This window comes from Erpetoichthys calabaricus, chromosome 3 (genome assembly GCF_900747795.2).
Source record: "Erpetoichthys calabaricus chromosome 3, fErpCal1.3, whole genome shotgun sequence".
NCBI classification, from domain to species: Eukaryota; Metazoa; Chordata; class Cladistia; order Polypteriformes; family Polypteridae; genus Erpetoichthys; species Erpetoichthys calabaricus.
Genome location: NC_041396.2, coordinates 222980529 through 223008063, shown reverse-complemented (window position 1 = coordinate 223008063; position 27535 = coordinate 222980529).

Genomic DNA, 27535 nt, shown 5'->3' with positions numbered 1-27535 from the left:
CCCACGCCACACCCAGCCAGCAGTACGCGCCAGCCACTTCACATCTCTGCCGCTCGTGTATGTGGATTTCACTTTGACCAAACAACAAATCTTTCAATTCTCACAGATACGCCTCTTCATTGGGAAGAAACACTACTTTTCCTTGATGGCAACATGAATTAGACGATCTACAAGTCTCCGACTTAAAGTTTAAATCCGAACAATATATTTCACAGAGTAGTACTAGGGTGTTGTACCGTGTTAGCCATTATGAATGTAGAGAAAAGCCAAGCAAAATGACACCTTTTATTGGCTAACTAGAAAGATTACAATATGCAAGCTTTCGAGGCAACTCAGGCCCCTTCTTCAGGCAAGATGATTTACATCTTGCCTGAAGAAGGGGCCTGAGTTGCCTCGAAAGCTTGCATATTGTAATCTTTCTAGTTAGCCAATAAAAGGTGTCATTTTGCTTGGCTTTTCACAGAGTAATAATTTATATTTGTTTGCACTAATACAATCTTTACTCTTTTTTTCGCGACTTTCAGATTTTAGTACTTTCATTATCTCTAACCTGCTCTGCATCTGTATCGCACCAACGTTTTTGAACCTCTTTACAACATTCTGCTTTGTTATCTACTCTTTGTCTTTTATTTCCGGCCCCAGGCAGGGTTAAATCTCTTGGTACAAAGTCTCGTCTCGTGGGACATGAAAGTATCTCTCTGAAAAAGTCACATCTCATCCCAGGATTTTTATATTATAATAGAGAGATTTGTTCTTGCTTTTGGCTTTCCTCTCTTTCTCTCGGGTGGGGGTTGGATTCTGTTTTGTTAAGTTTGACTTGATTATATGTAATGTTATCTTCTTCGTTATTTAAGTTAGACTTGATTGTATGGAATTTTATGTTCTTCACATAAAATAAAAAAAAAACCAAAAAAAATGACATGACTTGACATCCCATCAGAACATGTACCACCAGTTAGTCTGATGGAAGAAACATAAGATACAAAATGCAAATGGTCAGCTGTGTTGGATTCAGTAATAGTAAATTCAGTAATAATAAAATTGCCTTTGTTTAGGGCAACAACATCTAATAGTTGTGTACATTTTGGACAAGTAACAGGTCCACATGAACTAAAAAATACATTTTCTGTGATATGAAAATGCTTGTTATTTAGGGAAAGACAAAAGAATTGTAGAGAAACAAGCAAAGGGTTAAGGTTGGAGTTCAAGAACTTGCAAAACTATGGCATTAATCAAATCTGAAGTTAAAATCCAAAAATTTTTTAAATCAAACTAAACTCTGTTTGTTCTTTGAAGTGCTAAATTACAAAGCTATTGCAAAGTCACTCCTTGTTTCGTCATTTATATAGGCTTATTGTGATGACCACAGTGCATTGCCGTCAAAGCACATGATCAGCAGTGTATGTCGATGCGCAAACAGTACGGGTGCTTTCTTGTAAATTAATACACAAAATGACAACCCACAGAAAAACAAAACAAAATAATGGAATTACAAAAATAAAAACACAGACTAGTATTAACAATAAATATAAATTGTGTTTGAAAAAAAACAAAAAAAATGCAGGGTTGTCTTTAAAAGTGTAAATTATAATCAGATCAGATGATGAAGAGTTAGTCAAAAGAGTAGCCAAAGTTTCAAAAGAAAGGACAAAATCAGAAGATCAAAACTACCAAACAAACAAAACAAAATGGGGGCAAAAACTGAACTCAAACGGTACAAAATACAGGTTAAAAAATCAAAGAAGGAAATCAAGCATGAAAACCACAAGTCTGTTATCCCATTATGCTACCATACACCGTCGTCATGGCACTGCCAGATCTAAACAGCAGTGTGGTGAATTGCTTGTGTACTGAATGAAGTGACTTTAGCTGCAGGTGGAAGTCCCATTTTACTTTATGTCTATTATGTCTGTTACAGTCTATTAGTCAGCGAAACCGCTGTGAAGAAGCTGTCTGTTGTTACAGTCTGATAGTGGTCATGGGACATCATATCTTTGATTGCCAGTACAACAAATAGTTCTGAGCAGGCATCAGCCACAGTGCTGCTCTTGTGAAAAGAATGGAGATATACAGTATGTCATCAACTCAAAGAGGGAGAGGCAAGTTTGTTGTACAACATGAACATCACTGAGAGAATAAAATTGAATGATAAAAAAAACAAATTGCCAAAATTTACACCGGATGTTACAGACTCAAATCAAATATATGTTTTTATCATATTATAGTAATAATAACAGCAGCAGCTCAATACTCGGAGCGCTGAGACTTGAACCTGATACCTTTGGTTTGTAAGGCAGCAGTTCTTACCTCTGCGCCATTCAAGAACATGTATCAACTTCCTGTCAATTGACATTTGAGCTTGGGTGTTTAACTCATTGACCACAACATGTAAATCGAATGATATTTTTTTCTTTGGTTATATTCTTGAATTTAAAAGCACACATGTTTATTTCATATTTGATAAAGTCTTGACACACTATACACTTCACGTCATTATTAGTATAACATGGAAAAAGTTTCTGCTTTAGGTATGTGTTCAGCATTTCTTGCATTTATTTTCATCCTACACTTACCCAGATGTTTGTAGACACGGAACACACATGAAATGCATGTATTCCAAATAACGATATACTGTATTATTTACCCTATACAACCCCAGGCACCTCACACTCAGATTAGGAGCCTTGGCTTGAGCTGGGAGAACTTTTTGTCTGAGTTGAGCTCCCCCCTTGTGTTGGTGTGACAGCAAGCTACTTGCTGCTTGTGCTGATCGACACATTTACAGAACAAAAGACGCTGATGGAAAGGTGCGAAGGGATTTAAGGTGGGCCAGGATTATGACTTTTTTCATAGGCTTCAGGGATTCTAGTGTTAATTGACTTCCTGACATCTGACTACATAACAAATCAGTTAGAATTATTAAGGAGTCATAACTGAAAAATATAAATAGTGAATGAACAGTGGAGCCAAATTAGGAAATGGGGATGCAATAGAGTACAGTGATCCCTCGCTATATTGCGCTTCGCCTTTCGCGGCTTCACTCCATCGCGGATTTTATATGTAAGCATATTTAAATATATATCACGGATTTTTTGCTGGTTCGCGGATTTCTGCGGACAATGGGTCTTTCAACCTTCGCAAGTATATCCAGTTTTTAATACCTGGAAAAGTTTTGGGATTAAAATGCTCAGAGATCTTTATATAGACAACATATTTACATCTTTTGAACAATTATGTTCAAAATTTAACCTCCCAGCTACACATTTCTTTTACTATCTTCAAATTAGAAATTTTGTTAAACAGAAATTGCCCGATTTCCCCCACCTTGCACCCTCCACAATGCTGGAAAAAATACTGCTCAATTCTGAGGAAACAAACACTATTTCCGCAATATATAAAATCTTATTAGAGTCCCTACCTTTCAAAGATCCAAGAGGACATTGGGAAGAAGATCTCTTAATCAATATATCAGAAAAGGAGTGGAAGGTAGCAAAGCAGAGAATTCACTCGAGTTCTATATGCGCAAAGCATAGAATTATTCAACTAAAAATTATATATCGAGCTCATCTGTCTCGCTTAAAACAGTCCAAAATGTTTCCAGGCCAGGATCCAACCTGCGAGCGCTGCAACCAAGCTCCTGCCTCACTGGGTCACATGTTCTGGGCCTGCACCAAACTAACATCATTTTGGACAAAAATTTTTAAGTGCCTCTCAGACAGCCTTAGTATCACAATCCCTCCTAACCCACTAACAGCTGTGTTTGGTGTCCTTCCAGATGGACTTGAATTGGAGAAGGACAAGCAAATGGCGATTGCATTCACTACACTCTTGGCACGCAGACTTATTTTGTTAAATTGGAAGAATCCTAATTCTCCTCTTATAAGTCAGTGGGAAACTGATGTTTTATATTATTTGAAATTGGAAAAAATCAAATTTTCAGTTAGAGGATCTGTACAAAATTTTTTCAAAACTTGGCAGGATTTAATCAATATTATTTTAGAATAAGAGAATTAACTATTATTGTATTTAACTCCCTTCTCCATCTCTTATTTATATAGATATTTACTTCTCCCCTTCTTTTGTCTAATGTTGCCTTATTAAAAAGCTTAAAGAAATTTTCCTTTAGCTAAGCTCTCCTTCTCAGGGGTGGGGTTTGATTTGTTTTCAAATTTGTTGGGTTATAAATGGATCTGTTTGTATGGAATGATTACAATGAAAATTAATAAAATAAAAATATAAAAAAAAAAGAATTTAAAAGCACACATGTTTATTTCATATTTGATAAAGTCTTGACACACTATACACTTCACGTCATTATTAGTATAACATGGAAAAAGTTTCTGCTTTAGGTATGTGTTCAGCATTTCTTGCATTTATTTTCATCCTACACTTACCCAGATGTTTGTAGACACGGAACACACATGAAATGCATGTATTCCAAATAACGATATACTGTATTATTTACCCTATACAACCCCAGGCACCTCACACTCAGATTAGGAGCCTTGGCTTGAGCTGGGAGAACTTTTTGTCTGAGTTGAGCTCCCCCCTTGTGTTGGTGTGACAGCAGGCTACTTGCTGCTTGCGCTGATCGACACATTTACAGAACAAAAGACGCTGATGGAAAGGTGCGAAGGGATTTAAGGTGGGCCAGGATTATGACTTTTTTCATAGGCTTCAGGGATTCTAGTGTTAATTGACTTCCTGACATCTGACTACATAACAAATCAGTTAGAATTATTAAGGAGTCATAGCTGAAAAATATAAATAGTGAATGAACAGTGGAGCCAAATTAGGAAATGGGGATGCAATAGAGTACAGTGATCCCTCGCTATATTGCGCTTCGCCTTTCGCGGCTTCACTCCATCGCGGATTTTATATGTAAGCATATTTAAATATATATCACGGATTTTTTGCTGGTTCGCGGATTTCTGCGGACAATGGGTCTTTTAATTTCTGGTACATGCTTCCTCAGTTGGTTTGCCCAGTTGATTTCATACAAGGGACGCTATTGGCAGATGGCTGAGACACTAGATTGCTTACTCTTCTCTCTCTCTTGCTCTGACTTTCTCTGATCCTGACGTATGGGGATTGAGCAGGGGGGCTGTTCGCACACCTAGACGATACGGATGCTCGTCTAAAAATGCTGAAAGATTATCTTCACGTTGCTATCTTTTGTGCAGCTGCTTCCTGAAACCGACATGCTGCACAGTGCTTCGCATACTTAAAAGCTCGAAGGGCACGTATTGATTTTTGACTGAAAAACAAACTCTGTCTCTCTCTCTCTCCCTCTCTCTCCCTGCTCCTGACGGAGGGGGTGTGAGCTGCCGCCTTCAACAGCTTTGTGCCGTGGTGCTTCGCATACTTAAAAGCCAAACAGCCCTATTGATTTGTTTGCTAGAGATTGTTTTCTCTATCTATGTGACATTCTGTGCTCCTGACACGCACTCCTTTGAAGAGGAAGATATGTTTGCATTCTTTTAATTGTGAGACAGAACTGTCATCTCTGTCTTGTCATGGAGCACAGTTTAAACTTTTGAAAAAGAGACAAATGTTTGTTTGCAGTGTTTGAATAACGTTCCTGTCTCTCTACAACCTCCTGTGTTTCTGTGCAAATCTGTGACCCAAGCATGACAATATAAAAATAACCATATAAACATATGGTTTCTACTTCGCGGATTTTCTTATTTCGCGGGTGGCTCTGGAACGCAACCCCCGTGATGGAGGAGGGATTACTGTATAAGTGGGAACATTGTACGAATATGAAACAGAGCTGAAGACTATAACAGAATTGTTTATAACAGGTGTGATGGGTGGCTGGCGGAGAAAGCTCTGGGGAGTGCAAGGCTTGCCTGGGTCTTTCCTTCGTCCTTGGACAGCAGTCGGAGGATGAGAGCCCGGACGAACTCCCCGGCACGGTGTTCCCTGCATAGGAGCAGAAATTCCTCACTACAGCAGGTAAGGGGGTGGAGGGTGGGTGTCGGTTCCCTGCCAATTAAATCTCAGAGGTGAGGATGATGAGCGTCCACCCTATCCCCAAAGAACACCCAAAGGGGCCTGCTCAGAGAAACTAACCTGCTTCGGGCTGCATGGGAATTGGTGGGCATCCTCCTACCCCTGCAGTCCCTCTTTCAGGTTTTCCAAACTCTGCAGGAAGCAAAGGAAGGACTGGAGAAGAAGCTCGGTGCACCATTAGGGGTCATCCACGAGTGGCTGAAGCGGCACGGTGCGAGATCCTCCAGCCTGTAGGATGCAGCGGTACAAGTGAGTGATGCCTGTGCTGTACAGGAAAGGGGAGGGCGGAGCACAACGGTGGTGGTATTGGTCAGTTCTGCTTGCCAAGCCACCCCGCCTCCTACACGAGACGCAGCCGCAATGACTGACAGCGCGGCAGAGGAGTGTGCAGGGAGGCAGCTGGTAGATATCGGCTGCCAAACAGCCTTGCCTCAACTGCCAGCACCGGTCTCACAGGTGTCCAAACGGGCGCAGATGGCACATGGTCTTTCTTCTTCCCATAAGGGGACCCAGACTGTCGGTGCTGTCCAGAGCAAGAGGAGGACCCGGAGGAAGAAACGGGAAACTCCTCTAACAGTGCGCAGTGTGAGCCCGTCTGCTTGAAGGCAGTGTAGGGCTGCGTTGCGAAGGGGCGGAGATGCCAGGTGCCCTCAGCGGAGCAGACAAGGGAGAAGGACTTTCCATCAATATTTCCCCCAGGACACTAGATGGCAGCCTCCCTGGGTTTGCAGCAGTGCCTCGGACTCCTGGAGGGCTTCATGGGAGTTGGAGTTTGGTGCAGCCCTGTTGGGTTCTGCAGGCGCCGCCAGGGGGTGCTGCAGCAGGAGCTGCTAGCCCCTTTTGGGCATTAGTTTCGCCACACCTGGAAGTGCAGCCGGATGTCGGCAATCAAGCACCTGTGTGCCTAATAAAAGGAGCCACTCATTGGCCAGAGTTGGGAAGAGGAGGACAAGTGGTGGTGGAAGATAAAGAGGAAAGGAAAGTGCATGGTGTGTTTTTGGTGGTGCTTATTTCACACTTGGGACTGTGTTGTGCCTGTGGGGATTACGGGGAAGATGTGCCCCACAGGTGAAGAAAAATAAATTTTAAAATTTTATTTTATACGTGCCTCCGGTGTGAATCTGTGTCGGGTTAGGTGCTTATATAGTGCATTGTTACACAGTACTAAAAGCAGATTCCAACAAGATGAACAGAAAGTTCAATTATAATCATCTTGTGAGCAAGTTATTGGGAATTTAAACTCCACCATACCTTGAACATTGATGAAATTAACACGCAGGCTGCTCTGTCCCTTTCTATGTAGTTCCTTTGTGTTACAAGATAGATCCAGCCTTTCATTATGTGGACCCACTCCCTGAACAGTGACCCGACTTAAAGGCTCTTTGATGTAGCCAAAGTAAGTACCCAGTTCCTTGGTTTTCCTTATGTTTAGTTTAAGGCAATTCTTTATGCACCATGAAACAAAGTTCTCCACCTGACTCCTATACTTTATCACATCCACCTTATTGATAACACTCCATAAGTGCCAAATCATCTGAGAATTGAGAAGTGACATGACCTGGTGTTATATTTCTAGACTGAGGTTCACACAATGAAGAGAAAAGGAGACAGGACTGTTCCTAGTGCTGCTGTAGCACCCATATCAGAAACACAGTCCTTGAGTGTCACAAACTGTGGTTTGCCATCCACCTGCATATCTCTGACCTTATTTTTAACAGAGATGACTGGAAGATACTGAAGGCACTAGAAAAATCAAAAAACATAATCCTCACATTGCCCCCAGCTCTGTTTAGGTGACAATAAGCCTTGTGGGGCAGATAGATACTTGCATCCTCTACTCCACTCTTTATTCAATAGGCAAACTGCAGTGGGTCCAGGTGGTCTACCACAAGACAACTCACATAGCCCAAAACTAAAAGATCTTCATGATGTGAGATGTAAATGTCACTGGTCTCTAATCATTAGGTGAAGAGGTGTATGTTTTCTTTGAAGTTTTCCACAGCTGCAGCACTTTCTATAGCCTTAAGGTCAGACTGAACAGGCAACAGAGGATACCACAAAGTTGATCAGCACAGACCTTAAGATCTCAAAAACTGGCTAAATCTGGTCCAGTAGCTTTTCCTGTATGTAGCTTCCTCAGTTGTCTTCTCACCTGGGGCCTCATGCATAATGCCGTGCGTAGAATTCACACTAAAACATGGCATACGGACAAAAGCGGAAATGTGCGTACGCACAAAAATATCCAGATGCATAAATCTGTGCAAACGGCAACTTCCACGTTCTTCTGCTCCATAAATCCCGGTCAGCGTGAAAAGTAACATATGTGCACATGGCTGCTTCCACTCCCCAACTTCTCCCAGAATTACGCCTCTTTGAATATGCAAATCAATATAAATAGCCTTTAAGCTCAGTGTTTTGTGAAAAGGCAATGGCAAAAGCATGGGGGAAAATAGAAGAATTTCAGCGAATACCAAGTGGAGGCAAGGAAAACCGAACTCTTTGTTGGTTTAAACAGTGGTATAAACAACAAAAGGAAGTTGATCGAGTGACATAGAGTTTCAGAGAAACTCAAAAGCTCAAGTTCACAAAGTCGCACAGTGCCCGAAATGAAAAAGAAGTTGTCAGATATCAAAGTTGCCGTGAAAAAGCGAGTCGTAGCCCACCATCTGAGTGTCATATGAAAGCTTATTAGAGTAAAGAGAAAAGAAAAAAAAAATAGGGACACAGTGGGAAAAAGTTTGAAATGTCAACTTTAATCATGTAGTTTATTTTGTCATTAAAGTAGAACATCATAAACTTCATCTTAAAATCGCTTAATTTACTAGTTTCTCAAATCCCATCATAACTAAAGTAGCACGTTAAATGCTTTGTTTTGTATGTGTTCTTCTATGTGCTCTATGTGTGTGAATCACTCTGTGCTTCTTAAATGGGCTTTCTCTTCCTCCGACAGAACACAGAATCCATTACATTCGTGATACTACAGTTCTCTGAATAATTTAAATACTTAGACGTATACTTGATATAATTTCTTTCTTCAAGTACCCAATCGCCACACAATCAGCTCAGTAATAGACGTTAAGCAATCTGTAAGCTTAGAACTCCGATTCTTCAAATCTTTTAACGAACATTGAAATATCTTCATAGTACATGTACATCCTTGCTAGCGCTGAGATACTGTGTCCTCACATTTTTAATTATTAAAAATATAGATTATTTAAATGATGTTAACATTTTATCTGTATAATGTAATAAAACATATTTTGCTGCATTTCATCTTAAAAATAATATTGTCATTATATGTAAATACAGGCTTTACAAAGTGGCGCAGGATGTGCAATATTATAACTGTATCACAAGTTTATAGTGAGGTAATTGTACTTATAAGTACAAACAGTTCTACAAGGAGCACTTGATGGACTGATTGATTGCGTTTATAGTTCTTGGGATGAAACTGTTTCTGAACTGCGAGGTCCGCACAGGAAAGGCTCTAAAGCATTTGCCGTATGAGAGCAGTTCAAATAGGCAGTGTGGCTGAGGCAGCGTGTGCTTGATGCTGTATACCGATGATCTCTTTCCAATCATCTGCTGTAGAGCTGTGAGTCCCCACTCAGATACAGTGATATAAATACTCCGAGTGGTACAGTGAGAGTAATATGGAAAAAGGTGATCCACTGTGTCAACCCGTAATGGGAGCAGCTGAAAGTAGAAGAAGGATGTGCAGTGAGAGTAACAACGCTAAAGCAGCTATGATATTTGGAAAAGTTTGGCCATTCTGTGGACCATTATATTGTTACAGGTTAATTACAATCAGATGACTTATATTAATAAACAAAAAGCCGCGTCAGGAATGTGCATTAAAAAAGAATGGGAAACCACACTGGAACAAAAGCACTGCTTTGATGCTGGGCGCTGCCAGTTTGCAAAACCAAGTGGAGAACTTGCATATGCCAGGGTTTGAGCTAGCGGGAAAATGTGCGTGGCTTTACACCAAGTTTAGGTTTTATACATCGTGATTCGAGTGTGGAAACGGGAGTACGCAACATTTTTGTGCGTATGCACCATTTATACATGAGGCCCCTGGTTTTCAATTTTAATCAACAAAACAAAAAAAAAAACAGAGAAAACACAGAGCTTCAGTAAAATGGCAGCTGCTTGCACAGCACCTGAAAGTTCACTAGATGCTTCCGTAAAATCAGAGTTATGGATAAACAGGAAATACATTCACATGTAATTACACTTTTTAATAGAAGACAGGACATTTGACCAATAAATGAGGTGGAGAGATGGATAGCCATAGCCCCAGAACAACCCTGACAGAGTCAACAAAACCCTGTAATTTGAAAAGCAGCTTAAACAAAAATAAGGTTCTAAATCAGTTCTCTAAGTTATTTTTTTACCTTTCCTTAAATATTTTATTTATTTCTTAAGCCTTTACCATGAGAAACAAAGATCAGATGGTAAACAAGAATCTTATTTACACTTACATGGCTCCTGTAATGTCACATGCAAGCTCACATGTGAACATATAAAAATGCATTATTACAAACTGCACAGAAGACATTACATTAACTCACTGGTATACAAAATGTTAACAAGTGTATTAACTGGTCATAATGTTAAATTAAGAAGTGAAAACAGAAAACCAAAATGCAAAGCATTGATTAAAACTTCTCAAATACAGTCATGTATACCTACAAGGACAACTGAATTGTTTTTTCAATATTTTCTTCATTTAGATTTGTAGGTTTAGCTTTAGGCCAATAAACATAATGTACTGTGGTCTAAATTTTATAAACTTAAAGAATATTCATCACTTTTATGATCTTGCTCTTTCCATTTCCAGGTTTGCTACTATTTTCACTTCTCTTCTGAAACTTTAAAAAATTAAGAAAATGTACCCTAATATTATACTACCTAGGCAATCGTCTCTGTTAAAGCATTTCCTTCTTCACTCATAGGATTTAGTCATTTAAATTCAACTGAAATAAATGCTTGTAAGTTGAGAACAATTTTTATCTCCTGAAAGTGAAAAGCCATTTTTTTGCTGATTATATTAACTGCTTCTCAGAAAAAGTGTATTTTTTAAATTAATATTGTTAATGTGTAAGTAATGTTATGATTAAAAATTAAGAAAGAAATAAAAAAAAACATAATAGCTACCTTAAAATTGCCAAGGCTGCATATAAAAGGAGATTCTGACATTATTTTGAGTTTCATGTATGCAGATAGGGAATGGTAAAAGTAAGAACACTGGAGGTTTGGCATGATATATAGAAGGAAAATTAATCAGTCAATCAGTGTATCTTTATTTATTTACTGCAGTTCTCATAGTGAGCCCTTGCCAAAGAAGATTTTACAAAACAAATAACAACAATAAAAGATGTATCAAACATAACACAGAATGTAGATAAGGACATAACAGACAAATGATGTCAACAGGAGGGTACATCAAAGAGGCAAGAAGAAGACAAGAGAGAAAATTAAGTGTCACAGCTTAAAGAATGTATGATTCAGAATGAGGATATATCAATAGGTAAGAGCTAGGTAGGCTGATGATTAAGAAACACTGTTGTAAAGCTGTCTAAAACTGTCAGTCAATCAAGAAAACTTTATTTTGCTATGTACCAAATTTTTAGTAACAAATCTTAAAGGAGAGATCTGTAAATTAAACACAAACAAGAAATGTTTACTGTGCACCTTAATAGTGTCTTTCTAGAATTTGTCAAGGTATAACTAGTGTGCAAACATCTACATATATTTTTTATATGCGGATTAAGCCCCAAGCCCAGGGTCACAAATTGAGTCAGAGGCAAGGACTGAACTGGAAACTTTTTTATTTATGGCCCATTGCCTTAGCTACTAGTCCATACTGAATTTGACAGAAGAATTGACTAAATACCAAAAAGGAGCCACAAATATTAATAAGAGCCAAAGATACATATGAACCCCAATAGTCACAGGAAGCTGGGAGTAAGGCAGGAACTAATCCTAAATATAATGTTATTCAATCACCGCCCACACAAGCACACTCGCCCAGACTGACTCGTTCAGGGACAACTTAGTTTTACATATGATCCTAACAAACATGCCTATAGAATGTGAGAGGAAACAGTACCTGGTGATAAACGGACCTAGGAAAATGTGCAGTCACAACAGAGATGGTGGCTGGATCTGGAATGAAACTCTGGTGTATAGAGCTGTGAGGCTGACACACTAACCACTGTGCTATCATAATACACCAGCTTAATAAAAGGATAAGCATCTGTCTGTGTGTCTGTCTGGTTGCTATGTCTCTGTTATTCCAAAAGATGGCTAATCACAAGCATTTTTAATAATAAAATGCATTGCATTTGTCATTCTAATTGATGGCGCATCACAAACCTTAGCACTGCTTTTATGAATCCCACACCAAACGGCATATAACAGAAATGTTCACATTGCATGGTGCACTGCCAATGTTAACAATGAGGTCTACAGTGATTAATTACATTTCAGCCCATCTTAGACAAGTAGCATAGCTAGTTATCAGCATATTACTAGTAGTCATAGTAATAGTAGTATTAGTAGTAACAATATTAATACAAAATCTAAGGTCAAAAAGGCTGAAGTTTATTTCTTGACTGGAATCAGTAAAGGAATCAGAAATCTTCTCAGTATTATTTCTAAGGGTGACCCTGTAGGTACCCTGCACTCTTAAACTGTCAGATTATTAACACAGGGATTTTTTTTACCAACTTAATAAGAAACACTTTACAGTGTATGTGGGGCAAAATAATCAACTTGTTTCTGATCTTTGTGAATACATGATTAAATCCATACATTTTCCCAATGTACTTGTCTCATTATAAGCCATGGAGAACTGGAGCCTATCATGGCACCACTTGACGCAAATCAGGACCCCATCCAGTTAAAAAATGGAAGTTCTTTGCAGGCAAAATCATATAAATGCCCACAATCACTCATATCTGTGACATGGGAAAGAAATATTGAATGCCTTGCAAAAAAAAAAAAACATCTAGAATCCTTATGTAAGGTGACCACTAACTGAGCACATATTTTTGAAACTGTAAGGTGCCAATGCTAACAAATGTACCACCACGCAGCTAACTAATGTCATACATCCTTCCATTTTCATGGTTCCCATCATGATGTCCTTGAGGACAAGCCTGGAAACAACCCTGGGCAGTGTGCCAGTCCATTTCAAGGCACATTCATGCACACACCAACACTCACTCATTTCTAGTAACCAAGTAAGCAACATGCATGATTCTGGGATGAAGAAGTAAAACAACAGTACCTGGAGGAAAGCACACACAAACTGAATAGATATGGCTATCAGAACATTTAATTCTGATGGGACAATTATTATTTTACACTTCTAGCACCACTGACTGACTAGTTTAAACATTCTACTTTTACAACAAATGGTTCCACATGGATTTTGTTACCAACTTGCAGCATAATAAATAAGCTGAGTAATGAAGAATTGGCATTTTTGTCACTATTACTTCAATGCTGCTGATACTGCAAAGAGAAACAAGTTAGAAAATGTATGCATGATGAGGACTTAGGTAACCACATTGAAGATTAAAGCATTTTCATATTTTTAGCTATTTTTCCAAACAGGCAGTTATCACATTTTTGTTTATTAATATTTTTGTAACAGTGAGCCTTAAACGAAAATAACAGCAAGAATAGAATGTATTTAGAAGTTAGTAGACTACATTAAATACAGTACATGCTTTATTTAAACCATACTTTACCATGTCATGCACTTAAAAATGTATCAAAATAGGCTTCTGGTGGCTCAATAGCGTTAGTAGACCATGTAAAAATGGCAATAGTTGTTGGTTGTGGGTAGTTCAGACTTCTTAATGATAACATTTTTGGAAGATGTACACTGTCTTTAACATAACAGTTTTAGAATATGAACAAAATGTTAAAAATCTCTGTTAAAGTCTCAAAAGTTAAATTGTTTCCTGCTTTTGCTTCTTGAACACTGTTGGGTGTTACTTATAGATTTTTGGGTGCTGATCACGAATATCACATCAAAATTTACCCATCACGTACTGTTTCAGAGTTTTGTCATGGTTTTTTCTTATATTTGTATCCAAACATTTTCGCTCCCATAAGTGACTTATCAACAACGGTTTGTGCAGCCTGGGCACGTCCAGGCATGGAATCAGGCCAGGCTGGAAGCTGTTCTGTAGAAGCTGACATCCTGGGCATGCCTGGGCAGGTCTGAACGAGCTTGACACTGTCACAGAATGCTATAAAGGTGGCTTGCATACACGATCCTGCTCATTTGGTTAATATAGATAGTCAGTGTGTATGTATAGTATCAGTATAGTAAAGTATAGAATCTGTAGCAATATAACAGTAAGTAAGCTTGATGCTATAGACGTTTTGGTGTTGGGCGATATGTCTCATCAATGTCATAACAGCCGCGATACATTCTGCTATATCTGTGGCGAATATACACTTGCGCCTCAAAGACGTTGGATGACTGCTCTTGTGAAGAAAGCTTATCATCTGTATTTAGGCTGCAAAACTGGTGACCAAATGGAACGATTTGTTTGGAGATTTGGATCTGTCAAAAGCAAAAGCCGACCTGCTGGCTTCGAGACTGCAGGAATGGTGTTTGCTGTCACCAGGTACGAAAATTTCTGTGTTTCGAGGCCGACATCATGATATAACCACATTTTTTGCACATGTCGACAGTCTCTGTTTCTGTTGTGACATTGAAGGATTGTTCTCAGCCTTGGGTTGTGATCACAACCGGGAAGAGTGGTGTCTCTTCATTGATTCGTCGATGTTAAGCCTGAAAGCTGTTCTACTACACAATGGCAACATTTATCCTTCAGTACCTGTTGGCTATGCAGCACACATGAAAGAAACGTATGAGAATATGGAACTGTTGCTGAAGCACGTCCAGTATAGCAGGTACAACTGGAATATCTGTGGAGATCTTAAAGTCGTTGCTTTTATTACTAGGACTGCAGCTCGGCTATACAAAGTACTGTTGTTTCATCTGTGAATGGGACAGCCGTGCCAAAGAGTCGCACTATTCTCAACAGAACTGGCCACTCCGTAAAAAGTTAGTTCCAGGACAGAAAAATGTGGCACATGAATCACTTGTCACCCGGCAAAGATATTTTTGCCTCCTCTTCACATAAAACTGGGACTCATGAAGAATTTCATGAAAGTACTGAACAAGGAAGGCGAAGGTTTTCGTTATTTAAGACAGATGTTCCTAAGAATAACTGATGCCAAGATCAAAGAGGGCATTTTTGTTGGCCCCCAGATCAGACATGTTATGAGTGACAAGCGGTTTGAAGATCTGTTAGTTGGGCCAGAAAAAAATGCTTGGAAAGCCTTCAAAGACGTTGTTGGTAATTTTCTGGGCAATTACAGAGCCCCAAACTACATTCAGCTGGTAGACAAACTTCTCAAAGCATACAAAACAATGAAGTGCAACATGTCACTCAAGATTCACTTCCTCCGCTCACACTTGGAATTCCTCCTCGCAAATCTCGGTGCTGTCAGTGACGAATACGGTGAAAGGTTTCACCAGGACATTGCTACGATGGAGAAACGATACCAGGGCAACTGGAATCCGTCAATGCTTGCTGACTACTGTTGGACACTGCAACGTGATGCTCCAGACATTGAATACAAAAGAAAATCAGGAGCAGAACACTTGTAATTCTGTTGAATTTAATTGCTTTTGTGAAACTGTTAGACTCCTTAACACCAGGCTGCCCCCTGGGACCTTCCATACGGCCTCAACCACCTCTAAAAACAGAACTTTTATACATGCGAGCCACTTTCCTGCAAAGATGAGTGTGCATGTAGAAAAGAACTGAAAATCTCATACTGACCTTTAAGTATTTTGACACTCTTGTTATCCTTCTGCTGTGAAACATTCTGACCTGTCATTGTTTACACATGTCTTAAACAACTATTATTATACACTGATAATTTATGTATTATCTATATCTATTATTTATTATTTATTTATTATATTACATATCTTACACATCAGTATTGCTGCTACTTCTTTGTCTTGTCTTTGCACAATGTCTTGTCTTGCTTGTATTTTAATTTTAAATTAAAATTTTTAATTCTATTTTCAATTTATTATTTGTACGTCATGTTGTTACACTATGGACCCTTGTATATGGGTGAGATGACAATAAAGTTCACTTTGACTTTGGTTTATACATGAGGCCCCTGGTCTTTTATGAGGCTGAAATGATAAGCCAGTTAAAATTTAAACAAAAGTCATTAACAAAAATCCTAATGCTTACGTTAGCAACTCTTGCTAAGTCCTTCCTTTAATGTCCTAATTTTGGGATATTTATCACTTTGCACACACTCTTTCTTATAATGTAACCATGTTGGTATTACATATCACATTGCAATGGGCCACATCCATAGTTTTAAAATAGCTGAGCCCATAAGAAATGACATAGCAAATAATGACTTAGAACAAATGAAAAAAAGAGCAAACTGAGAGTACTGAGAGTAATAGTATATCAAAATACAAACAAACAGAAAAATCAGAAAAAAAATCCAAAAGCAGTGTCTCTCTTCAGGAGAAAACAAACAAAAACTCTAAATCATGAGAACAACCTGAATGACCTTCACATACCTGTAAACTGTAAATACAATGCTGAAGGGTGTGCTGCATCACAGGATTGTCACATAATTGTTGTTGCTTAGAAATTGGTAAGTTCAAAGTGAAAAGCTTGCACCAAAACTTGTTTTAGGAGAAAGGAGCAGGAGATGCAATAGAGACAAAAACAAACTGATAACCAAGCAGGGTGTAACAAACTAATTAGATGTTCCCTATGCAAAGAAAAAAAAATCACAGTGTTAAGCAATAAAGGTTTACCAACAGCAGATTTTTACCTGCTGTCGTGATCTGTCTTTTATTTTTAATTTTTCTAAATAGTTGCGTGGTCTGTAAAAATATTTGATGCATTTTTCATGTTTTATGTTTTAGCCAGCATTTATCCCCAGCCTGGGGTTAACAGTTTGGTTTCTTGTTTGGATTGTCTAATTTTATGCCATTTGTTTGTATTAATGTTTATCTCATTTATTATGTACATTTTCCTTTGTATTTATTTGTAAATGGAAAAAGCCTAGGTTATGCCCTTTGTGTTTTGTGGGTGGTTCCCCAAGGGGTTGGGTCACCTGCCAATCACCACCAGGAACACCCCTCCACCATATTTATGTAAGGGCTTTCCACAGTTCCTTGTGGTTCATTTCTAATGCACTAAGCAGTGTAGAGTTCTTGTGTATTTATTGCGCCTTTGCTACAGCTTTTGTGATTTTCCAGTATTTTGAATCTGTGCCCTGTTTTTTGACTATATCTTTGGATTCTGTATTGGGACTGTGTTTAGGGATTTTTGAACCTGTGCTCTGTTTTTGACTATGTCTTTGGATTCTGTATTAGGACTTCTTTTGCTGTGATTGCCTTTGCCTTGCCTTTGCTGGCATTTCCTTTGAACTCTTTGGGTCTCCATCTATAAATACCTTTCAAGTGCTTTAAGGGGTCTAGTCTGGATTCTGATGGCATTAACCCCCACCCCCAAGGCAACCTTTGTAGTGCTTTTTGGAACTTTTGTGCTTTGAGGTTCTGTAGTCGTGACAACATTGTTTTGGGGTTTTTTGGAGGCCAAAGAATCCAATGGTTCAGTTTACATTTTTTGTTTCAACATGTCTTTAACAGAGTTAAATTTGAAATTCATTCTTTTGATGTTCCATCTTGTTTTTCTAATGGTTGCCACCATTTCTGTTTATGGCTGCAACGTCATTGTTAGGTAATGTCAACCAGAAATGTGCGGCATGTGACATCACTTGGTCAAAAGTATAATGGTCAGAATCATGCACCTCCCGGTTGTTTTCCTATTGGGTGAAAATGAGCAGACAGCAGGTTAAAGGGGCTAATTGGGAAGAAAAGTCAATAGGAATTCAAGGATTGAAACCAGGAATAAAAGAGACCTGGCGACTAAACTAAAGACAAAACCAAAAAATAAACATGAGAAAGTTCAAATAACAAATGTTTCATCTGGAAGTTATGAAGCGGCAGTGTAATCTCTGTGGGGGTGTGACCCTGGCAGCCACCTACCAACCAGGTTCCAAAATACCAACATCCAAATAAAAATAAAATGGAATCACAATATTTTTAAATATCAAATAAATAAAAAAATAAGTAAAATAATCAATACCTTTCAAAAGGCACCATATACAATTCAAATTCCTAACCCAAAAGATTAGTGATAACAAATGTTGTTGCATTAGAACAATCCAGATGAGAACAGGTCATTCAGCCCAACAAAGCTCACCTGTCCTTCCCACTTAATTCTTCTAAAAAAAAAAATCACGTTGAGTCCCTAACGTTTTACTGTCTACCAAGCTACTTGGTAGCTTATTCCAAGTGTCCTTGGTTCTCTGTGTAAAGAAAAACGTCCTAATGTTTGTGTGAAATTTACCCTTAACAAGTTTCCAACTGTGTCCCCATGTTCTTGATGAAGCTGCTCCTCTGTCTGGAGATAATACTGTTTAGTGGATGCAGTGGATTCTCCATTATTGACAGGAGCCTGCTCAGTGCCCGTCACTCTGCCACAGATGTCAAACTGTCCAGCTCTGTGCCTACAATAGAGCCTGCCTTCCTCACCAATTTGTTCAGGCGTGAGGTGTCCCTCTTCTTATGCTGCCTCCCCAGCACACCACTGCGTAGAAGAGGGCGCTCGCCACAACCGTCTGATAGAACATCTGCAGCATCTTATTGCAGATGTTGAAGGACGCCAGCCTTCTAATGTAGTATATTCGGCTCTGTCCTCTCTTGCACAGAGCATCAGTATTGGCAGTCCAGTCCAATTTATCATCTAGCTGCACTCCCAGGTATTTATAGGCCTGTACCCTGATTACTGATTATAAGCTTTTACTGTATTTATTTATGAAAATGTTACAGTAAAAAAAAAAAAACTATATATATGTGTGTGTGTACATATAGGTATAAACATATATATATATATATATATATATATATATATATATATATATATATATATATATATATAATATATTGTGAAAGATCAGCCCGACTACAGACAGATACCAGGAGATACAAAAAGACTGGTACATGGTGTGGTGCCTGGAGGTGAAACAGGGTTAGAGAAGAGATGTGCCAGAATGAATATGAAAAAAGCAAAAACATTCTTTTGATTTTTCAACACTCAATGACTACCTTCTTTGCTACATTTTGCTTGTAATCCGGCCAGGTAAATATACTACAGAGTGACGCTTCCTTGTGCTGTTGTCGACAAAGCTGGGGTAGATTTTCAGAGAAAGTAGTCCATTACAAATTACTAATTAAATAAATCAAATCATAATGGGATCACTTTAATCATTACGTCCTGGAAAAAAACAATCACAAAATATAATTACTTTACTTTTATGTTACTCTCTAAACCCATGAAAATATGCGCCATTTGTAAGGCACAAGAATGACACCCACATGCTCTGTCAGTATTTTAATAAGAAGGAAATAAACAATAACTGTAACGTGAATTCAGCAGTTAAACAAGTAAATTACATGACTTACATTAGCCCTGTGCCATTTCATGGAAAATGAACCCAAAATTATAGGCCTTTAGTTCACAGAATTCGTAATAAAAAAAATAAATTATAATAATTAAAAATAAAATGGACTTAGCCACCCACACACTTGCAAAGTTGGAGTTGGTAAAAATGACAATTATTGCTAGTATAGTAGCCAGCTTACGAAAGCACTTACTGATTGAGTGGGGTCAGCTACCTGCAGTGTTTATAGTATATCATGGTCAATATGCCTTTGTGCCTGTGTCTCACCTGTCTCTATGCTTTTTACATTTTGTAATTAACTTCCTTATATTCAATAAAATGAAGGCAAAGTTTCAATTATCTTACTTGTACACAGACATATTCACAGGAATTTTAGAGAGAAGTGACGAACTAATCAGTTTCTGGATATAGTGCTACATTTTTATGACATATGACACATTCAATTGATTGGATATCGAGAACTTCTTTGCCTCTGTAAACCTAATTACTTATGAGCTGTTTGATCAAGAGACTGTGCCATTTAGACGGCTAACAGAATGTTAGGTTATATAGCACAATGTGTACAGCAGAGTACAAGCCAAGGAGATTATGCTCAGGCTTTATAATGCACTGGTGAAGCCTCATCTGGAGTACTGTGTGCAGTTTTGGTCTCCATGATACAAAAAGGACATATCAGAGATAGAAAAAGTCCAGAGAAGAGCAACTAGGCTCATTCCAAGACTGCAGGGGATGAGTTATGAAGAAAGATTAAAGGAGCTGAGAATTTACAGTTTAAGCAAAAGAAGATTAAGAACAGACATGATTGAAGTGTTTAAAATTATGAAGGGAATTAGTACAGTGGATCAAGATTGTTATTTTAAAACTAGCTGTGTAAACTCGTGAGGTTAATAGCCCAGGGTCTTAGAAACTATTGAAATTTTCAGAAAAAAATTAAAATGTTGAGATGTCAGGTAAATGAAAGGAACTACTCTGGGCATCTCTCTCCTAGGAGGATTCATTTTGCCGATGTGCTCACATCACTTATAAAGTAAAAGGGATATCATTTTGCTGATGTTAGCGTGCTAAGTGACTTTGTCTTTCTTCTGAGGTTTCGTTTTGCTGACGTGCTGGCCTCGCTTGTGTTGTTAGCGGCTAAGTGAGTTGTCTGTTTCCTTAGAGGCGGAGCGCTTACCCTGACTCCACCTCTCACTTCCAGGCCAGACAGTCACACACACTTCCTCATGTAGACGTTTATATATAAGATGAGTTCGACAAGAATACGGAGACACAGTTGGAAACTTGTTAATGATAAATTTTGCACAAACATTAGAAACTTTTCCTTTACACAAATAACCATAGAAACATAGAATAAGTTACCAAGCAGTGTAGTAGACAGTATGAACTTTAGGAACTTTCAAAACTCAACTTGATGTTTTTTAAGAAGAATTAAGTGGATATTACTGGCAAGCGTTGTTAGGCTGAATGGTCTGTTATCGTATAGATTCTGTTCTCATGTTCTAATATTCTTTTAATGCTTTGTAAAACTGAAAATGTATTATTGCTCAAAGTGAAACAAAAAAATCTGCATTTTTTAATAAAAACAATGTTGACCTTAAGACAATACCAAAGTATAGGGAATTTTCATGTAATGTATTAAAATAACATACATCTCTGGTCCATATTTGGTGCACACGTGCAATACAAATCTTGGTGCAGATCAGGCTCAACTCACAAACTCAAACATAACGTGATGTGAGATGGAATGCCTGCCATTCATTACATTTGTATATTATTGCTTTAAAAACAAAAATGTAACACAAGTAAGAAAATTCTACTCAACTCAGTAACTATAATGTGGTTACGATAATTTGAACTGCAATGTTCAAAATAGTTAATTTCTTTAAAATATACATGTAATTGGATTACAGTAGTGTGTTACTTAGCACCACATACCTCAAATAGCTGAAACAACAGCTATTTATCTAAATTGTTTCTTCTTAGACTTGAATACTAAATACAGACATACCCCAGATGTAACCTATAGTCAAACTGGAAGCTGATCAATCAGACCCACTCATCCATCTTAAAAACAAGGCATTTGAAGGAACCGTCGTCTAGAAGTGATATGTCTTAGCTTTATTTTATATTTTTACAGCATTTTCCTTGGCCTCTAAAAATAAATCGTTTTGGGGGTTTAGGAGGTCAAAGAATTTAATAGTGAATTTTTTTTTTCTATTTACAATATTTTTGAAGATGTTGTTTTTTTGAAAACATGAAACATGTCCTTCTAAAGTACTGTTTTCATTTTATTATGGGTACTGTCATTGTTTAATGTTCATGATGCAGTGTTGCCAGGTGTGATGTCAGAGTCATACAGTTCCTGGCTGTCCAAGTTTGTGGATGAATCAAAACATAGAACCCTCCCTCCGTTATTTTTAATGACCTCTCTGGTTATGTATTATCTTCGGTACTTTTACTTTGACTGTGTTTCCAGATCCACTATTTTGTCTTAGCCATTGTTTATTTTATTTTTAACCTCCTTGGCTTGTTATTACTATTATAATCCATCTTCTGATTTCATCTTTAAACTGCTGTCACCCTTTGCAGTCAGTACCCTATGGGTGGGGGTTTTGAGGTCTTGGCCTAACTTTTTATAGTTTAATGACAATGACTGTCATGTTGCTGTTATTGATGCTTTTATACCGTGACATCTCATGGTTATAATGTTGCTATGTTTAAAGTTATGTACATTTTTTGTCTTGCCCATTCTCCCTCTTAATTGGTCATGTTTGATCTGTTGGTACACATCTGTCTGCTTTAAACAGAATATTTGCATGCATAATGCTGTCACAAGCTAGGCAGTAAATTTCATGAGACTGGCAGATATTTCTAATGAAGTGACCAGGGTATCTACTAGAAAGACTCCTACTACTTGCTAAATACAATCCTTAAAAAGAAAAGGAAAAAAGCAAAACTACATTCTTGTTGCTGGATGTTGGATCAATCCTTTGACTTTCTTTTTCTTTAGATAAGTAGATTTGGATAAATACTCCTTTAAAAGTTGATTTGATGCCATAATCACTGTTCCACATGTTTCAAAAATGTCATTTGGGGTGATTCACTTGCTCATTTTGAATGCTTCATCTACATTATGAAATCTTCTCGTCGTTCTTTTTTTTATTGAACAGTAGCCTGTAATTCTGAAATGAGTTAGGCACATGTGCTGATTGCCAAATGACTGCTGATATCATGGGGTGCATACAAGGATACCTTGAGTAGAACTGAATTATGATCCTAGTCAGGAAAATTGTGGCTCTATGATCTAAATTCATCAATTTCCTTTTACAATGTTTTCTTTGATTTGTTATTGGTTTCTGAGAGAGCAAATGTGAAAGAGAACACTGCTACATAGGAAATTACTTAAATGTGAACATAAAATGTCTTATCTTATTTACAACAGTGTTGCTCAATTTATACTTGACTTTTGTAAAAAGAAAAGCTGCTGTTTTATTTGTTAAGACACATAAAAAGATCATTTGAATCGATTAATGAAAATATGCAGTGTTTTAATTGTTTGTTATTTATTTGTAACACAAATGTGTATTTTTAACACTATATATATATATATTTTTACAAAGGACATTCAAATAAGTAAAGGATGGTCACTAATTTATATGTTCTTTCATTTTATTAAGTATTTAGTATCAAGCAAAATGACACCTTTATTGGCTAACTAAAAAGATTGCAATATGCAAGCTTTTGAGGCAACTTCTTCAGGCAAGATGTAATATATGTTGTGTTGTTTGTCACTGTAACAACACTGTGGGAGATATGCAAGTAAGAATATCAATTTACAGTCTACACAAGACAATAAATTTGAACATGTTGACATTAGGCAGTTGAGGAATTATTATGATTTGCTAAAAATGCAGCAAATCTGGGATTTATTGAATACAGAATGAAAAGCAAAAGGAACTAAGGTTGTGACAAAGGTACTCCTGCAAGAGGCAAACAAAGAGGGCAGGAGTGTCTTACTTACTATTTAATTACAAGATATATTTCTAAACTATGATTGCAATGGTTAAAAAGTCCACATCTTGCTGAAGTGCAGCACAAGGTTAGTAAGATTTGCCCTTACTTGTTTCCAAAGTTTAAGATTCTACTGGCTTCTGCCAGCAATAATAAACAGAAGGCAGGGTGGTGGTGCTGTAACACACCTCCAGGAGACTAGGTTTGAATGTCAGTGTAGTCACTGTCTGTGTGGAGTCTGTAGTTCTCTTCATTATTCTGGTTTTCCTCCCATATCTCAGAGATATGATTAAGGCTAATTGGGAAATCTACAGTCTTAGTGTGAGTGAGTGTGTCTTCTGTTTCCTTGTTCACATGACAATTAATTGAACCTGAACTTCAGAAACTGTTTCGTTTCATGATGCTAATGCTGCCAGAAAATGATTTAGATCCTCCAAACCCTTAAAATTGGATTGAGCAAGTAAACAAAGGAAGAGTATGCAAGTTCATTTATCCACTTATAAAGCAAGCATGATCACCATTACCCCAAATTTTAACATTTCATTTCTGGTAAGAAAGGTGTCTATTATGATGAAAGTACTAATGTCCCTAGGGTATCTTGTTTCGCTGTTGGCTAATTAAAATTATATTTTTGCCACACAATTACATTTGTGGTTGATTCTGAAATACCAGGGGAAAATTCTCTCTCTTGGACAAACAATGTATATCAACCTTTGAGCCTTCAGTTAGCTTTAAAAGTTTTAGGGTTCGTTTATTTTGGCAAAAGGTCAAGCAACTGTATGAAATGTTTCTTTATCTGTTCTGTAGCATCCTGGGAGGACATATTATCAGATCATGCATCTTACTATTACCTGTATTACTTCTCAGCTGCTAAGCTCATATTGGTAGAGCACAGCAGCTGCTGATGGTGCCAAACTACTTGCATGGGTATAGCACCTCACATTCTTGCTGCCAGTGTATTCACGGTCAGGGCTTTGCATAGACCTACTACTGTCATGTACCACGTTGACTTCACTGTAATCCTGATCCAGACTGTGTTCACCTCTACATTATGTATGTGGAGTCAGTTAAGAGTTAGGAGAAAAGCTGCAGTCGATTGAAACTTAATCTGAAGAGTGACTACTTGTACGCCTTTAATATCAGGAGGAAAAAGATGTATAACGAATGGAATTACTAGGTGCTCAAAAAAAGCTTGGGCTGCTGCTGCTGTGGAAGATAAAGAAAATCAAACAAGTTTTAAGATGGATACAACAGAAAACAAAATTGTCTAGCCATTATGATATATTACACTTAAACAAGATATTGTTAAATGGGATATGCACAAAAGATAGTATGTTCTTATAATTCAAGAATTTTCAAGGCTGACGAGTGGCTTCTCACTGACAATATCTCCCATGCAATGCTTTTGTTTATACCTTGAAAAAGTACATTAACATTCTGTGACTATATTCACTTTACAGATTAGCATCTACTGCCTCAAAACCGTTCCTTCTTTCTGTGGCATTTACAGATAACCACTGCTGACAAATTTGCATCACTGTTCTATTGGCCTGGATTGCCTTTGGAGCAAATTTGTTCAAAGCAAAACACGAGGTAAAAAAAAAAAAAGCAGCAATACTTCAACTTTAAATTTTTTTACTCAGTGTTTGCATTAAGAAGAACCGTCTTCTGCTAAAAATGGTAAAAACAAACAAGTCATATTCATCAAAGTAATTGTGTGGGTACTTTCAGTACCAGACTGCCTGGAATGAAGGATTGAACTGCTAGAAGCAGTGGTGACAGCCATGAATCACACTAGGCTACTTCAGGGCCTTTACCACCATAAAACAAAAGATGTAGATGAAAAATGTCGCAATTAAGTGATTTGATTTCTGCTATATCACCTTCCCCGCACACAGACTTGATCTCACACACATACACACACACTCTGCTGTACACACATTGGGTACGCATCGCGCCTGCGCATGCTCGCACATGCATTCATGCATAGCTGCCTTGCAAAGATTGATGGGAAAATGTATTCCTTATGATCTCTGACAGTGGCTATGACAGTTCTATAAGGGAGGAAAAAATTCAAGATCCCCCCCAGCATTTTCTTCTCATCAAAAACAGAAGAAGTTAAAATATAGTAAAAGCAGCCTGTGTGTTTATTCATCAAGGCTAAAAGAACTGAAAGGGAGGGAGAAATCCCAACTGTAATTGTATGAGGAGACTATAACAAGATCTTTCATATTTAGAGTTGTCTTTATTATTATTATATATTTTCCCGATTTCTCTTAATTTCAATTATACCTCTATGAAGTTAATTATATCCCATTTTAAATTTCTAATGCATTTTACTGAATCATTGACTAATACATCTAAAATATATGCTTTGGTAGCGTAAATCATTATACAGTTTATAAATTACTAAATCTTGAAATGGGCTTAGCCAGAACGATGCCTACCATGCTTTGAATGTTGTTTTCTGATTTCTCGTAATAATGATCAACTTCTGTTATGTCAGGGGTACACAAATGAGTTTGTTTTCTCTTTTTATTTTATCAAAGTTCTCTGACTAAAAGGATAAAATTGGTGCAAAACTACCAGCTCAGACAGGAAATTTTACTCAATTGCATTTTTATCCAGACAGTTTGCCTTCTTTAGGAAGTGATGGCTGACAAACGTCGGAAAGTAAGCCTGTTTGAAATTCAGATTTGTTTCTTAGAAGTGAAGCTCATGAAGCAACATCGTAGGTTCATAAGATGTAGTTTATTATTTGACAGGTCAGAAATTCAGAAAAGATTAGTATTTTTCTCCCTTTTGCATTTTTTTAATAATTCTTTTTGCAAATATTTTTAAATATCTTTGCCCAAGGAAATGGCTATTTCCAAATATGGCATTTGACAAAAAAATCAACCTGTAAACCAACTGATGTGTCTCTTCTTATCTGTAGTCCTTCCTATATGCTAAATGTTTTAAACCTAAAACCATCTTAACTACTTTAATCATAAACAAAACTAATTACCCATAGGGCCAAGTCCAGAAAATGCGTCTGGACCTTATTTTATAGGTACAGGAGAAAAAAATTGGAGTTGTGAAAAGCCTGAATCTAGGATGTTACCAGATGGCACATTGGCATATCATGACGTATCGATGCCTAGGGATGGATAGGGCCACTGATGCTAACCTGAAACTATAGGAGCATAGAGGACTTTGTGATTATGAGAGGATCTGAGGAGCTCTCATGGCCACAAGGGTGCAAATGGTATTCATGCTACTGTGTGGTAAACCTGAGGTCAGTGCTACAGAAAGTATTAGTGCTGAAGGTTTAGATAAACTGCATTGCAAACTAGGTGACGTGCTAGTAGATACACTTTGTGAAGTTGCCAGTTGACAGACAATATGGCGGTGCAAAAGCACATAACTAATTTCTTTACAAGTCCACCAAATGCTCAGTGACAGCTGGACCACAGGTATAGTTTTGGTATTTAATTTTAGGCGCATCACGCTGCCATTTTAGACTCATGGTATTTTATTTGTGAGTTGTTAGGATGCACTGCACCACTCCTAAGGGACACCTCCCAAGCAGCAATACATAGTTCACATCACAACGGCTCCATTATAAAAGCTAGCGTAATGCTTCACCCATCTGTCCAAAAGTGTGGATTAAACCTTAAAGTGTTAGTGTTGAGCTCATAGAGTTAGGTATTTTGGTTAACAACTCATATCTTCCCATTGCTCTACTTGGTTCATAGTCTTAGTGGTTTAGTTCTGCTGATATTCAAATAATTATGGTAACAACCTCTAGCCATTGTTGTTTTGACCTCGCTTACACTTTAGTCTTCTAGTTTTATTCCATTTTCTCAAAAACTCATACATCTCCCAATGCATTTTCAAACAACATCTTTGTGGCTGC